Consider the following 16,041-nt stretch of genomic DNA (forward strand, 5'->3'; position numbering starts at 1 on the left):
GGGTAGGGACTGATTCATATTCATCAGTGTAATTCCAACATTGAACCAACTATTTGATGAACAATATACTTAATGACTTTGTGAATGAATGAGTGAGCTCAGACTCTAATCATGTTGATGATTTTATTAGTATGAATTTGCTAGTTAGCCTAGTGTTTTAGTTTGTTTAGTGAGGTCTAATTTATGTACCATAATGTTCACCCATTTGAAGTGAACAACTGAATCATTTTTAGCACATCTTTCTGAACTTGCACTCCTCCCCATTTGGGCAGACAAAAGTTTTAGAAATCTTGCATGGACCAACCAAATAGCCTTAACATAGGGATGAATAATGAATGATGAGAGACACGAAGAAGAGAGGAAGAGAATGGGCTATAATTATTTCAATGCCTTATACCACAACACAAGGAAGTGAAATATATGATATTAGTCACTAACTAGGAGAGAGGCAGTTTTATGTCAGATTTGTCATACATCTCATCTAGGAACAACCAAGTTAATTATCTTTAAACTTCATTATTTTCTCCTTTTGTTATAACCTTTTCCACACAGTGCCTGTTCTTTTGTATTTTGTATATGTCCGCATGAAAAAGCAAGAATTATATGACTAGACCACTGTCTCCACTTGCTCATCTCCTGGAACTGTGTTTCTCCTCAGGGCTTGAAGTACTATTCTGCACATAGTGGGAATGAAAGAAACATGCAGTGCATTAAATTAAAAAACAAAAGAGGAAAATAGAAGAGATTGTCTATCATCTCACAGAAAATAGACAACAGAAATAATAAGATCACAGCCCCATTTTGGCTTTAAAAGTCTGAATATCTCAGGTAATAGTTTTTAAGGCTTACTTATTTCATTTATCCATTTCAGATTGCTAGAGGAGATTTGTCCTTTCGCTACTTGTCACTCCAAAGAAACAAAGTGTGAGAATGTAGCCCTCTATTTACAAAGATCGGTTCACCTGCTGTCTCCTGATGAGCGGTTGACAAGCTTTAAATAGTCTCAGGCAACATCCCCATTACATTTTATGGTAGGAACCTAAAGAGAATGAAGTATTCAATTGGAAATCCCAAGGATGTTTTAAGAAATTATTACCCAAGTAGAAGTCCTAAAATAGCACCAGAAAAGTAAGGCCACCCTAAATCTGCTCCATAATACCCCACATCCTCCAAGAAAAAAATACTGAATAAGAAATTTAAAATATAATTATTGGGATCCTGTTAAATTACTTTCATATCCTTGGAATTTGGAAGTCAGTATAAGTTCTTGATTAGCTGAATGTATATTAAGCTGGAACTCTGAATTTTGGGAGTTGTCCATCAATAATTAACAGCTAGTTAATTGTGCATAAATGTCTATGACACCTAACTTGGCAATGTTTTATTTCTCACTTTGGTCATTTAGGGTTTGCCCGTATGTATTTCACATTTCTTGACACATTTTGTATTAAGTACCCATTTACTGGTATTCACTCCTATGTCATGAGCATCGTAATACTCTTTTTATGGCACCACTAACTGCATATTCATCTGCATTACCCATTCCTTGCCACCCTTGCCAGATATATTCTATTGATTGCAAAGCCATCTACCTTACAACTGCCTTGCAATGATCCTTTGTGGAAAGGCTTGTTCGACAGCAAAGTCATTCTCCCTGAAAAACACAAGAAGGGTACTACATCATGTCCCCTTTAAGCAATAATTGGTTGCTTTGCCAGTCTTTGGCCCAATACGTCCTAATTTGTAATGCACGAGGCTCTGTTCAATAGAATAACATATTCCATTTCTGTTTACAGAACTAACGGTTGATGCTAAAAGAGATAGGAAGTAAGATTGGCCCTTTATTGGTGATAATTATACCAACACCACTGAACGAGATATGGAAGGGTTAGATAAAAGCAAATGAACTTACTTTTTAAATTGAGTTTACTGGATGTAATCATATAACGAAGTACAAATCTTTTAGCTGTTCAATTAAAACTACCTTATTTTTTCCAATAATTTAGGGGTCCATTTTTATTTTATTTTGCATAAGTATTTCAACCAATTTCCATAAATTTGCATTTTTGTTCAAAAAGCTGTAATGCCAATTATGTAAAGTAAATGTAATTAATTAGTGCATTCCACAGCAACTGCATTGAAGCCTAGTTTGTTTGCAGTCAGAGACACCAGAATGACTGACTATAGGAATCTATGGGCTGGCAACTCAGCAAAAGTTCTACCCTTTCACTCCCCTGTCCCCTACACTAAAAAGTGAGTTTGGAAAACACTCCCCGGAAAGATTAAAATATATCGAATATGTGATGCCTAAAACCCTCCATTTACTGAAAGTAAACCAAATTCAGTGCCTAAAATTAGAATGAAAGATCTGCTTGTGCCAGCATCATCATCTGCGTGTAACCATTTGAATCTAATCCTCAGGCCAATTTGTCCATGTTGATCCATAAGTATCATTTTGCTTTACTAACAGCACATCCTTCTGCCAAAGAGGGGTGGGAAGAAGGGATACTGCATGAGTGACTCATGCTGTCAGAAGAAACTTAAGTTTTTCAATTCAGGGTTCATTCAGAAAGCAACAAAATACATGCTATTGTCTTTTAAGCACATTTAAGGGTATGTGCTGGCAGTTTCTCATGTTGTACATTTATTTTTTTTTTCTGCAGAGTTCATACCACATAGGAATGTGTTGCATGTTTGCTAATATGAAGCAAAGAAACCTTTTGTGTTAACAGTGACACTAGTTTAAAAAAAATTTGCTGCTTGTAAGCTCGGGAGTGACCCTCTCCTGATTCTAATCATCAGAATCTCTGAGGACATTAGGAAACTATAATTGGCTAAACTGGACATGTCCATTGGATTGCTTCAAGTTCAAGTCCATGTACTTAGAAATTGTAATGCAGTGGGAATTGGGAAAGAAGGGAATGACCGGCCTTCTCATCTAACTTTGAGCTGCATGTGAGGCATATCTTAGTTACTTCTTAAATTGATTTTTGCCTGAATGCTCCCTTAGGGCTTAAATATATTTTTTCATATATTGTCATTTAATGAAAATTCAGGAGGGCAGCGTGTCCCTTCTTTGAAAATGTGGCAAGTCTGAATTGTTTGAACTTCAAGTCACAAGTGTAAGTAACTTCACCGTGTGGGAGCCACGTTTTTGTCTTAGTCTTTCTTTCAATTAGTGTTGACAACACCCTCAGGGGATCTAGTGGCTCTGGGGCAGTAGGTCACGACAGTGGGGAGGAAGCAGTTAGGTCTGTCCTCACGTGACTCCCTGGCATCTTACACTGAAAGTCTTGCTCGCACAAATGATAGATGGCTATGTAGCCTCCAGATTTAAATACACAAAGGCAGAGTTCTGTTATGCATTACACAGACCTGTTATGTAGGGCAAGGTTTAGCTTGTCAAGTTGGAGAAGGATAATTGAAAAAAATGCCCTGGCCTATTTAGACATGCCTTCTGGGAAGTTCTATGTAGGATTAAGTTTAGGCAAACATTTTTGTCTTATTCTCCATATTGGGGCCATAGGTTACTACAATCATTATTTCATATAAAGCAACTGGTTCTCATAGAATTTTTGTCTTACAGATTTGTAAATGCCTGATGTTTTACTGTCTTAGGTCAGCATAGATGTGAAGGACATTGCCTATAGTTTCAATATAATAATAACATAAATTAACACTCCATTAAGCCCACTTCAGATGAAATCGATTGCTTGGATGTGACTGCTCATACGCACACCCCATGACAAGGCGGTGTAATAAACTGTGACCAACTCTTACGTATTTGTTAGCTTTAGATGCTCTAGTTGTCTGACACCAAATGCAGTGGCAGGGAAACCACACAGCTTTTATCCTATGCTTAATTTCTTGATGAATCTGATTTTGGAACTGCTAAGAGTGAAGGGGAATATATGTTACCCCAGAGGTAGCCCAACACACTACATCTCACGGATCTTCAACTGGATTTTAAGGTAAGTAAGTCCTATGCTGAGTTTTGGCTTGTTCTTGAGAAAGCCAACTCTTCTGGACAAAAAGTCTTCAGAAAGAATAGAGAGCATTCTCTTTCATCATAATCAACTACTAGAAAAAGACTAAGTTGAGCAGGTTTTCTGAAACTAAAGAATGTATGTGCGTGTGTGTATGTGTGTGTGTGTCTGTGTGTGCTGTTTAGAAGAGTGCTTGTTATAATGGAGCATTTTTAGTGTCATGAGTTTGCCTCCCTGCCCGTAATCTCACCCTTCTGGACTGGGTTCCACTGAACAATTAGGAAAAAGTGACCGTGGGTAAGAGTATTTGTTTATACCATGCTGCGATTCAAATGAATGCTCCGGAATGAGAATATCAGGTTACTCAGCAGTACTAAGAAAGCATCTAACTTCACAAGGCAAAGATGACTGCTTTGAAATTCTTAGCGATGAACATTTTGTTGCTCTCTCATCATTTACTTCTCACTTTCTTTTATGTAATGATTCACTTTAGCAAATAATATCTTGAGATAACTTAAAGTTGACTATCTCAAACCACCACCTATTTTAATTTATTTTATTTTCCAACACATCTATGATATGCATATGACAAAAGCCTAATATCTAGCATCTATAAGGAACTTAAACAAATTTACAAGAAAAAAAAAACAAGTCCATTAAAAAGTGGGCAAATTTTATTTTATTACACATCTATGGAGTGGAATATTTTACAATACTCAAAGTTTATTTTCACAACAGACCCTCAAAGGAAGTAGGTCTAGGTTAGCTTGGGTAAAATAAAATTCAAGGAGGTTATAAGAATTGTGTAGACCCACATTAACTGGAAAATTTTAGGTACAGGCTGAGACCCACAACAAATATCCTCATTGTTACCACGAACATTTTCATACACATTCATTGTCTTCTAAGGATGATGAATCCTACAGTCATAAGGTTATTTGCTAGTTAAAAACAGTAATGAGTAAGCTAAAGCAATTATGGACTCGTGATTATTTTGAAAACACTACGTGAGAGGAGGAGAAATCTCAAGGAAGACATTTGATGGCAAGACAGGGGAATAGACAAATTATTGTCAGAGGAAAGAACAAAAAAGGGAGGTTGAGATAGGAGGCCTCTAGGGGGTGAGGCTAAGTTGAGGATATCCAATATAAAATCCTCCATTTACTCTCTAACACATCTTTAAGAAGTTTTATATTGGTGACACACATTGGTGTGAGTATATTTTATGTAGGTAATGAGACATACTAGGTTCAAGTTGACATGAAGCCAAAAGAGTGGCTTACACCAGACCACCCTACCCCTGGATCTGCCTGCCTAGGCCTCCCAAAGTGCTGGGATTACAGGGGTGAGCCACCACGCCTGGCCTTGCCCAGTTTTTAATGGAGTTTTTTTTTTTTTCTTGTAAATTTGTTTGAGTACCTTATAGATGCTGGATATTAGATCTTTGCCAGACAGAGAGTTTGCAAAAATATTCTCCCATTCTGTAGGTTGCCTTATTTACTCTGTTAATAGTTTATTTTGCTGTGTAGAAGCTCTTAAGTTTATTTAGATCCCATTTGTCATTTTCTGCTTCCATTGCAATTGCTTTTGGTGTCTTTGTCATGAAACCTTTGCTCATTCCTATGTCCAGGAGGGTTTGGATAAGTTGTCTTCTAGGGTTTTTATAGTTTTTGGTTTCACATTTAAGTCTTTAATCCACCTTGAGTTAATTTTTGTATATGTGTAAGTTGGGTCCAGTTTCAATCTTCTGCATATGGCTAGACACCTTTCCCAGCACCATTTATTGAATAGAGAATCCTTTTCCCATTGCCTGTTTTTGTCAGGTTTTTCAAAGATCAGATACTTGTAGGTGTATGGCCTTATTTCTGGATTCTCTATGTTGTTCCCCTGGTCTATGTGTCTGTTCTTGTATCAGTACAATGCTGTTTTGGTTACTATAGCCATGTATTATCACTTGAAATCAGGTAGCAGGATGCCTCCAGTTGAGTTCTTTTTGCTTAGGATTGTCTTGGCTATTAGGGCTCTTTTTGGGTTTTATGCGAATTTTAAAATAGTTTTTTCTAGTTCTGTAAAGAATGTCAATTGTAGTTTAATGGAAATAGCATTGAATCTATACATTGCTTTGGGGAGTATGGCCATTTTAAATGTATTGATTCTTCCTATCCATGAGCATGGAATGTTTTTTCATTTGTTTGTGTCATCTCTGATTTCTTTGGACAGTGGTCTGCAGTTTTCCTTGTAGAGATTTTTCACCTCCCTAGTTAGCTTTATTCCTAGATATTTTATTCTTTTTGTAGTAATTGTGAATAGGAATTCATTTCTGAGTCAACCCTCAGCTTGACTGTTGTTGGTGTATAAGAAAGCTAGCAATTTTTACACATTGATTTTGTATCCTGATTATTTGCTGAATATGCTTATGAGCTTAAGAAGCTTTGGGACTGAAATGACAGGATATTCTAAATATAGAATTATGTCGTCTGCCAACAGGGATAATTTGATTTCCTCTCTTTATATTCGAATGCCCTTCATTTCTCTCTCTTGCCTGATTGCCTTGGCCAGAACTTCCAATACTATGTTGAATAGGAGTGATGAGAGAGGGCATTCTTGTCTTGTGCTGGTTTTCAAGGGCAATGCTTGCATCTTTTGCCCATTCTGTATGATGTTAGCTGTGAGTTTTGTTATATGTGGCTCTTATTATTTTGAGTTATGTCCCTTTAACACCTTGTTTATTGAGAGTGCTTAATATAAATGGATTTTGAATTTTATCAAAAGCCTTTTCTGCATCTACTGAGATAATCATGTGATTTTTGTCTTTAGTTCTATTTATGGGACGAATCACATTTACTGATTTGTATATGTTGAACCAACCTTGCATCCCAGGGACAAAGCCTGCTTGATGGTGGTAGATAAGCTTTTTGAGGTGTTAGCTGGTTATTATGTTGGCCTGTTTGTGTGGTTGCTTTATAGTGACACTGGTATGTGTGTTTAAGTGCGTATTTGTATTAGCTGGTAGCATGTTTTTTTCTTTCTATATTTAGTGCTCCTTTTAAGATCTCTAGTAAGGCAGATCTAGTGGCAATGAATTCCCTCAACATTTTCTTATCCGAAAAGGATCTTATTTTCCCTTTGTTTATGAAGCTTGGTTTGGCCAGATATGAAATTCTGGGTTGGAATTCTTTTCTTCAAAGATGTTGACTATTGGCCCCCCATCTCTTTTGGCTTATAGGGTTTCTGCTGAGAGGTCCTCTGTTAGTCTGATGGGCTTCCCTTTGTAGGTGACCTCCCTTTGTCTGTGACTGCCCTTAACATTTTTTCTTTCAGTTTTATCTTGAAGAATCTGATGATTATGTGTCTTTGGGATGACCTTATCAAGTGGTATCTTGTTGGGGTTCTCCGCATTTTTTCAATTTGAATGCCTCATCGGTTCTCACGCCTCAGTATCCCGAGTAGCTGGGATTACAGGTACCTGCCACCACGCCTGGCTAATTTTTGTATTTTTAGTAGAGATGAGGTTTCACCATGTTGGCCAGACTGGTCTCAAACTCCTGACCTCAAATGATCCACCCACCTCAGCCTCCCAAAGTGTTGGTATTACAGGTGTGAGCCACCGTGCCTGGACTCATTCTCCCCATCTCTTTTAGATACACCTATCAGTCATAGACTTGGTCATTTTATATAACCCCATATTTCTCAGAAGTTTTGTTCATTCCTTTTCATTCTTTTTTCTCTGTCTGCCTGTTTTATTTCAGAAAGATGGTCTTCAAGTTCTGAGATTCTTTCCTCCACTTGGTCTATTGTGCTGTTAATACTTGTGATTGTATTATGAAATTTTTGTAGTGTGTTTTTCAGTTCTGTCAGGTCAGTACATTATTTTCCAAACTGGCTATTTTGTCTGTCAGCTTCTGAAATTTTATTTATTTATTTATTTATTTATTTATTTATTTATTGAGACAGAATCTCACTCTGTCGCTCAGGCTGGAGTGCAGTGGCTCAATCTCAGCTCACTGCAACCTTCGCCTCCCAGGTTCAAGTGATTCACCTGTCTCAGCCTCCCGAGTAGCTATGCCACCACACCTGGCTAATTTTTTTTTTTTTTTGGTATTTCTAGTAAAGATGAGGGTTCATCATTTTGCCCAGGCTGGTCTCAAACTCCTGAGCTCAGGTAATCTGCCCACCTTGGCCTCCCAAAGTGATAGGTGTGCAGACGTGATGCACCGCACCTGACCGTGAAATGTTTTATCATGATTTTTAGCTTCCTTGCATTGGCTTACAACGTGTTCCTTTAGCTCAGTGAAGTTTGTTTTTATCCATATTCTGAATTCTTCTTCTGTCATTTCAGCCATCTCAGCTTCAGCCCAGTTTGGAACTCTTGCTGGAAAGATGATGTGGTCACTTAGAGGAAAGAGGGCACTTTGGCTTTTCGACTTTAGCATTCCTGTGCTGATTCTTTCTTATCTTTGGGGACTTATCTACCTCCAGTCTCTGAGTTGCTGACCTCTGGATGAGTGGATCGGTTTTTTCTTTTTTTCTTTTAACAGTCTGGCTACTTTTTCTATAGGGCTGCTGTGGGTTTTGCTGGGGTCTGCTCCAGTCCCCAGAAACCTTGGATTTTCCAGTAGCTGGAGGTATCACCAGAGAAGGCTGTGAGACACTAAAGATGGCAGCCTGCCCCTTCCTCTGGGAGTTCCACCCCAGGGAGGTGTGGACCTGTTGCTGGCCCAAATGCACATGTAGGAGGTGACTAGGGACCCCAGTTAGGAGGAATGGATTGGAGACCTGCTTAAAGAAGCAGTCTGGCCATGCTTTTGTAGAGTGGCTCTGCTGTGCTCGGATACCGCTTCCACTTCTGATGGGCTTGGGATCTTCAAAGCCAGGAGGTGGAATGGCTAAGTCACCCAAACAGCTAAGATGGCGGCCCAGTCCTTCCTCTGGGAGCTCTGTCCCAGGAAGTTTTCAAGTCTCTGTTGGCCAGAGAGTACCTGCAGTAGTGGCTGGAGGCCTCCCTTGGGAAGTCCCGCCCCGTGAGGAGCAATAGATCAGGGACCCGCTGAAAGAAACAGTCTGGCTACATTTTGGTAGAGCATCTATGCTGTGCTGGGGGATTCCTTCTCTCTCCACTCAATGTGGTCTCTCCAAAGCCTGCAGGCTGGAATGGTTGAGTTGACCAAACAGCAAAGATGTCAGTCTGCCCCTTCACCTAGGAACTCTGTTCCAGGGAGAATTAAGATCTCTGTTGGGAAATTCTCCTTATAGCTGTCTTACAAAGGGATGTTCAGGATTAATAATACTTCCAATTACTGAAAGAACACAATATGCCCAAAGTTCATGTTTATACTTATTAGCCTTGTTCCAGAAATGACTTATGATGAATATCCTTCAGGATTTTTTTTTTTGCTTCATTTGTTTGTTTTAGTTGCAAACAATAAAAACCTATACTGCTAGGTATAAGCAAAAGTAAAGTTACTGGAAATAAATTGAGTGGTTCATAAAATCACTGTATAGGTAAGAAAACTAGACCACACATATGCAGTCTTAAACAGAACAAGAACAACTAAGAAAGAACTATTCAGTTAGATGATGAGAGGGCCAGAGTTAGGATGAGTGAACACAAACCATGTTTTCAGATGTTGAATCTCTCAAAATTCCGGGAGAAAGAATCTGATTGGTTGAGCTTATGGCGTATACTAACTTACTACTTAGCTATAATCAGTTGCAGAAAAAGGATCTAGTCAAAAGAAGGGTAGTGGCTCCAAGAACTCGCTCCCATAATTGAGAAAATGGTTTATCATCACATCAAGAATACAATCAATGAAAGTGGGTATATTCCACAAAAGGAAATTTAGGGGCTATTGGAAAACATCCACGGATATTAAACAGACAGAACAGTAAATATCCACAGCATTTGGACACATTCTCCCATAGTTGTTTTTCTCTTCAAAGAGCAAAAACTCTGAAACCAGCCCAAAGCATTAACCTTTGCAATTGGAGACCATGAGTTACAAAATTACTAGCGAAAAACATATGTGCATCTTCACGTGTGTGCACACACAAGCCACAAAGCCACCAGTATTCATAGAGAAAAGTTTTAGAAAGAGGAGAACACTGCCACTTGAGCAAAAAAGAGAATTTCAGAAATAAAATGACCACTTCTCTGGATTGGTTCTTGTTGTTTTTCTTTTGTCATTGAATTGTTTTCCCAAGGTGCTTTGAAACCCAGCTTTTTTCTATTTACCAAAGAAATTGTAGTTTCTACCACATGGCAATATCCTCTCCCAATTTTCAACAGCTGTCTGTATTATATGGGTTATCTAGAGATTTAAGGGTATCTCAAAGAATGTTGAATCCTGATTATGAATGGCTAAGAAGAAACTAGTACCGGGCAGTTGTGAATACTAAGCTAGTGAAGGAGCCCATCATTTCTATGTCACAGACAAGTCACCAGGTCACTGTAATTCAAAATCATTAGTCATGTCTTCTTAAAGCACAAAGGCAAAGGAATAGAAAGGGGACAGACATTGGAGTGTGTCAGGAGGACAAATTCTTTCTTTCCATGCATTGGTCATATTCTAAAGATCCTAGAGACTTTTTTAAAGAAAACACGCTGGAAATACCATACTAGATTCATGCTAGTCTATTTTAAGTATGCAGCAAAGTTGCAGATTTTGCTGATTCAGAATTCTATACTAGGAAAATGAATTCTGATAATCTTGTTGTGAGAATACCATTCAAGAGTACTAAGAAAGGCAGCATTTGTTATTTCTTTGTAGGAAAGATTGGAAGGCTACTAAGAAAGTTTTTTAAACCCAGAAAAGTAAAATATGTATATAATATGCCAAAAAAATCAAACTGAAGCAAAACTGAATTTCTTAAATACATATGTTTTGCAAAAGCCAAACCATTTCCTGCATCCCATCTTACATGTATTGCCTACAAACAGCTTTTAAAATGTGCAGAGCATAGGCTGGGCATGGTTGTGCACATCTGTAATCTCAGCTACTTGGGAGGCTGAGGCATGAGAATTGCTTGAACCTGGGAGGCGGAGGTTGCAGCGAGCCAACATCATGCCACTGCACTCTAGCCTGGGCAACAGAGCGTGACTCCATCTCAAAAAAAAAAGAAAAAGAAAAAAACAAAAATTGTACAGAGCATTTAACAGATCACTGAAAACCTAAATAGCAAAAAGTCTATTGAGGTGAGGTGAGATATATTTAGTCATCTACTGTGCCTATGTCTGTATTTACCATTTTTGTCTGATGCTATGTCCAGGGCTTTTAATGTGGCATTTTAAGAAATGATTCTTTTGCAGGTTAAAAAAAATCTTGATGCAAATCTGCGTTGGAGGATTTAAACCTTTTCCCCAAAAATGTGCATTTATGCCTGGGGGCTAACCTCAGGCTCTGTCAACGATACCACCAAAATGAGGAAAAAGCACTTTGCAGGACTAAAACTTTTGAAACAGTGCCTTGTGAAAAATTAACTCTCTTTTCCCACTCTATTAAATTATATAATTTTGTATTAAAAGGCACAACTTGTATTAAAAACTATTCCACAGATGAAACCCATGTTAATATGAGAGTAAATGTGTATTTAAGGAAGAGAGCAGCAGCAACTCCCAGAAGGTAGACCTCAGAACATTCTAGAAATATGATAGTTCTTACGTTGGTTCTGATCCAGATGTCACTGAGGGGGAGGAGGGAAAAATATTCTTTGGCAATATCCCAGTTATTTTCCTATCTCTGTTCCCGCCAACTAGATTCACTACATCACTACATCAGTTACATTTTAATATTGCATAGATAGATTAACTTGTCCCATTCAGTCACTAATATTGATTCCCTAACACAAAAATAAAATTTTGAGTTGCTTTGGCACCAAACATGGTCTCCATATGCAAAATTAAAGACAAAGAATTAACAGGTGCCCCAATCAAACATTTTTAGAATGAATTCAGAACCATATACTATTTTGCTTCTTCTCTAAATGCTGTGGAATAACCTCTGTTAGAGGGTGATATGGTTTGGCTATGTCCCAACACAAATCTCAACTTGAATTGTAACTCTCACAATTTCCATGTGTCATGGGAGAAACTCAGTGGGAGCTGATTGAGTTATGGGGGCAGGTCTTTCCTACGCTGTTCTCATGAAGTGAATGAGTCTCACAAGATCTAATGGTTTTAAAAAAATGGGAGTTTCCCTGAACAAGGTCTCTCTTTGCCTGCTACCATCCATGTAAGATGCGACTAGCTCCTCCTTGCCTTCCACCATGATTGTGAGACCTCCCCAGCCATGTAGAACGGTGAGTCCAATAAACCTCTCTTTTGTAAATTTCCAGTCTCGAGTATGTCTTTATCAGCAGTGTGAAAACAGACTAATACAGTAAATTGGTACCAGTAGAGCAGATCATTGATGAAAAGACACCCAAAATGGTGGAAGTGAATTTGGAATTAGGTAACAGGCAGAGGTTGGAATAGTTTGAAGGACTCAGAAGAAAAGAGGTAAATGTGGGAAAGTTTGACAATTCCTAGAGATGACTTGTTGAATGGCTTTGATAAAATTGCTGATAGTAATATGAACAATGAGGTCCAGGCTGAGGTGGTCTCAGATGGAGTTGAGGAACTTGTTGGGAACTGGAGCAAAGTGACCCTTGCTATGTTTTAGCAAACAGACTGGCAACATTTTGCCCCTGCCCCAGAGATTTGTGGAACTTTGAACTTGAAAGATTTGATTTAGGGTATCTGGTGGAAGAAATTTCTAAGCAGCAAAGCATTCACATTAAACATTAGAATGCAAGATGCTTTTGAAAAATATTTGAAAAACCAGTAGTTTTATAAGGCGTTGTTATAATGAGTGCTTTCATGTCAGAAAGGTATACCAATGGTTGCGGCAGTATTCTCTGAGACCCTGAACTATGTGGAAAAGAAGCTTTGTGGAAATACTAAAGGGGATTCTAGATGATGCAGAAAGTAGAAAAAGGAGTGGGATCATGAGAGACAGGATTGTTGGCCTTCTAGAGCTTTTTCTACTCTTGGATGGTGATATTTATTATAGATGTTTATTTTAGACAGCTGTAACTATTTCTATGTCTCTCCATTATGTTTTGGTTCACAAGCATTTGTTTTATGCATATGGTCTTGAAATAAATTATATATATATAACTGACAGATTCCTAGTGGTAGGAAACAGGCCAACCAAGAAGTCTGAGGAGGGCTGTGGCTGGTTAATCCTCTATAAGTTTGCTATTTGGTTATAATAACAGCAGGTTTCAGACAAACATCTCTCACATAAACTATCGTGTTTTTTAAAAAACATTTATTTGGAAGCAGACTTTAAATACCCACATGATTTGTTATTTATTTATTTATTTATTTATTTTATGATACTTTAAGTTCTGGGATACACGTGCAGAACATGCAGGTTTGTTACACAGGTATACACGTGCCATGGTGGTTTGCTGCATCCATTAACCCGTCATCTACATTAGGTATTTCTCCTAATGTTATCCCTCCCCCAACCCCCCTATCTCCCGACAGGCCCTGGTGTTTGATGTTCCCCTCCCTGAGTTCATGTGTTCTCAATGTTCAACTCTCACTTATGAATGAGAACATGTGGTGTTTGGTTTTCTTTTCCTGTGTTATTTTGCTGAGAATGATGGTTTCCAGCTTCATCCATGTTCCTGTAAAGGACACGAACTCCTTTTTTATGGCTGCATAGTATTCCATGGTGTATATGTGCCACATTTTCTTTATTCAGTCTATCATTGAAGGGTATTTGTGTTGGTTCCAAGTCTTTGAAATTGTGAATAGTGCTTCAGTAAACATACGTGTGCATGGGTCTTTATAGTAGAATGATATATAATCCTTTGGATATATATCCAGTAATGGGATTGCTGGGTCAAATGGTACTTCTAGTTCTAGATACTTGAGGAATTGACACACTGTCTTCCACACTGGTTGAACTGATTTACACTCCCACCAACAGTGTAAAAAGCATTCCTATTTCTCCACATCCTCTCCAGCACCTGTTGTTTCCTGACTTTTTAATGACTGCTATTCTAACTGGCCTGAGATGCTATCTCACTGTGGTTTTGATTTGCATTTCTCTAATGGCCAGTGATGATGAGCTTTTTTTCATATGTTTGTTGGCTGCATAAATGTCTTCTTCTGAGACATGTCGATTCATATCCTTCACCCACTTTTTGATGGGGTTGTTCGTATTTTCATGTAAATTTGTTTCAGTTCCCTGTAGATTCTGGATATTAGCTCTTTGTCAGATGGATAGATTGCAAAAATTTTCTACCATTCTGTAGGTTGCGTGTTCACTCATGGTAGTTTCTTTTGCTGTGCAGAAGCTCTTTAGTTGAATTAGATCCTATTTGTCAATTTTGGCTTTTGTTGCCATTGCTTTTGGTGTTTTAGTCATGAAGTCTTTGCCCATGCATGTGTCCTGAATGGTATTGGCTCAGTTTTCTTCTAGGGTTTTTACAGTTTCGGTCTTACATTTAAGTCTTTAATCCACCTTGAGTTAATTTTTGTATAAGGCGTAAGGAAGGGGTCCAGTTTCAGTTTTCTGCATATGGCTGGCCACTTTTCCCAACATCATTTATTAAACAGGGAATCTTTTCCCCATTGCTTGTTTTTGTCAGGTTTGTCAAAGATCAGATGGTTGTAGATGTGTGGTGTTATTTTTGAGGCCTCTATTCTGTTCCATTGGTCTATTTATCTGTTTTGGTACCAGTACCATGCTGTTTTGGTTACTGTAGCCTTGTAGTATAGTTTGAAGTCAGGTAGTGTGATGTCTCCAGCTTTGTTCTTTTTGCTTAGGATTTTCTTGGCTATGCAGGCTCTTTTTTGGTTCTGTATGAAATCTAAAGTAGTTTTTTCTAATTCTGTGGAGAAAGTCAATGGTAGCTTGATGGGAATAATATTGATTCTATAAATTACTTTGAGCAGTATGGCCATTTTCATGGTATTGATTCTTCCTATCCATGAGCATGCAATGTTTTCCCATTTGTTTGTGTCCTATCTTATTTCCTTGAGCAATTGTTTGTGGTTCTTCTTGAAGAGGTCCTTCACATTTGTTCGTGCCCTCTCTTATTTCCTTGAGCAGTGGTTTGTAGTTCTCCTTGAAAAGATCCTTCACATCCCTTGTAAGTTGTATTCCTAGATATTTTATTGTCTTTGTAGCAATTGTGAATGGGAGTTCACTAATGATTTGGCTCTCTATTTGTCTATTATTGGTGTATAGGAATGCTTGTGATTTTTGCGTATTGAATTTGTATCCTGAGACTTTGGTGAAGTTGCTTATCAGCTTAAGGAGATTTTGGGCTTAGACGATGGGGTTTTCTAAATACACAATCATGTCATCTGCAAACAGAGACAGTCTGACTTCCTCTCTTCCTATTTGAACACCCTTTATTTCTTTCTCTTGCCTGATTGCCCTGGCAAAAACTTCCAATACTACGCTGAATAGGAGTAGTGAGAGAGGGCATCCTTGTCTTGTGGCAGTTTTCAAAGCAAATGCTTCCTGCTTTTGGTCATTCAGTATGATATTGACTGTTGGTTTGTCATAAATACCTCTTATTATTTTGAGATACATTCCATCAATACCTAGTTAATTGAGAGTTTTTAGCGTGATGAGATGAGCTGGGTACCTCAGGTGGAAATGCAGAAATTACCCGCCTTCCTCATTGATCTCACTGGGAGCTGCAGACCAGGGCTGTTTCTATCTTGCCAGCCATCACACGCGATTTGTTTAAATTTGATGAAGTTACAGTTTTAAGGACTTTGGCCATATCTTGCATGAAACATTCACTCAAAGCAGATGTAACAACAGGCCATACGAAGGGATCTTTCATTTATGGTCTATTATAAGACAACCGAAAATCTTCCTGGCCAATATCCTGGCACAGAAACTTTTGGAAACATTTCTGTAACGTACTGGCTAGAGAATTATCTGCATTTATATACCCTGTTAATGCAATGGTGAGAATTTTTCTAAAATATGTTTGCTGGTCGATTTAATTTGAGTAATTTTACCAGAGATAACTCATTTCTATT

Source organism: Papio anubis, chromosome 3 (genome assembly GCF_008728515.1).
Source record: "Papio anubis isolate 15944 chromosome 3, Panubis1.0, whole genome shotgun sequence".
NCBI classification, from domain to species: Eukaryota; Metazoa; Chordata; class Mammalia; order Primates; family Cercopithecidae; genus Papio; species Papio anubis.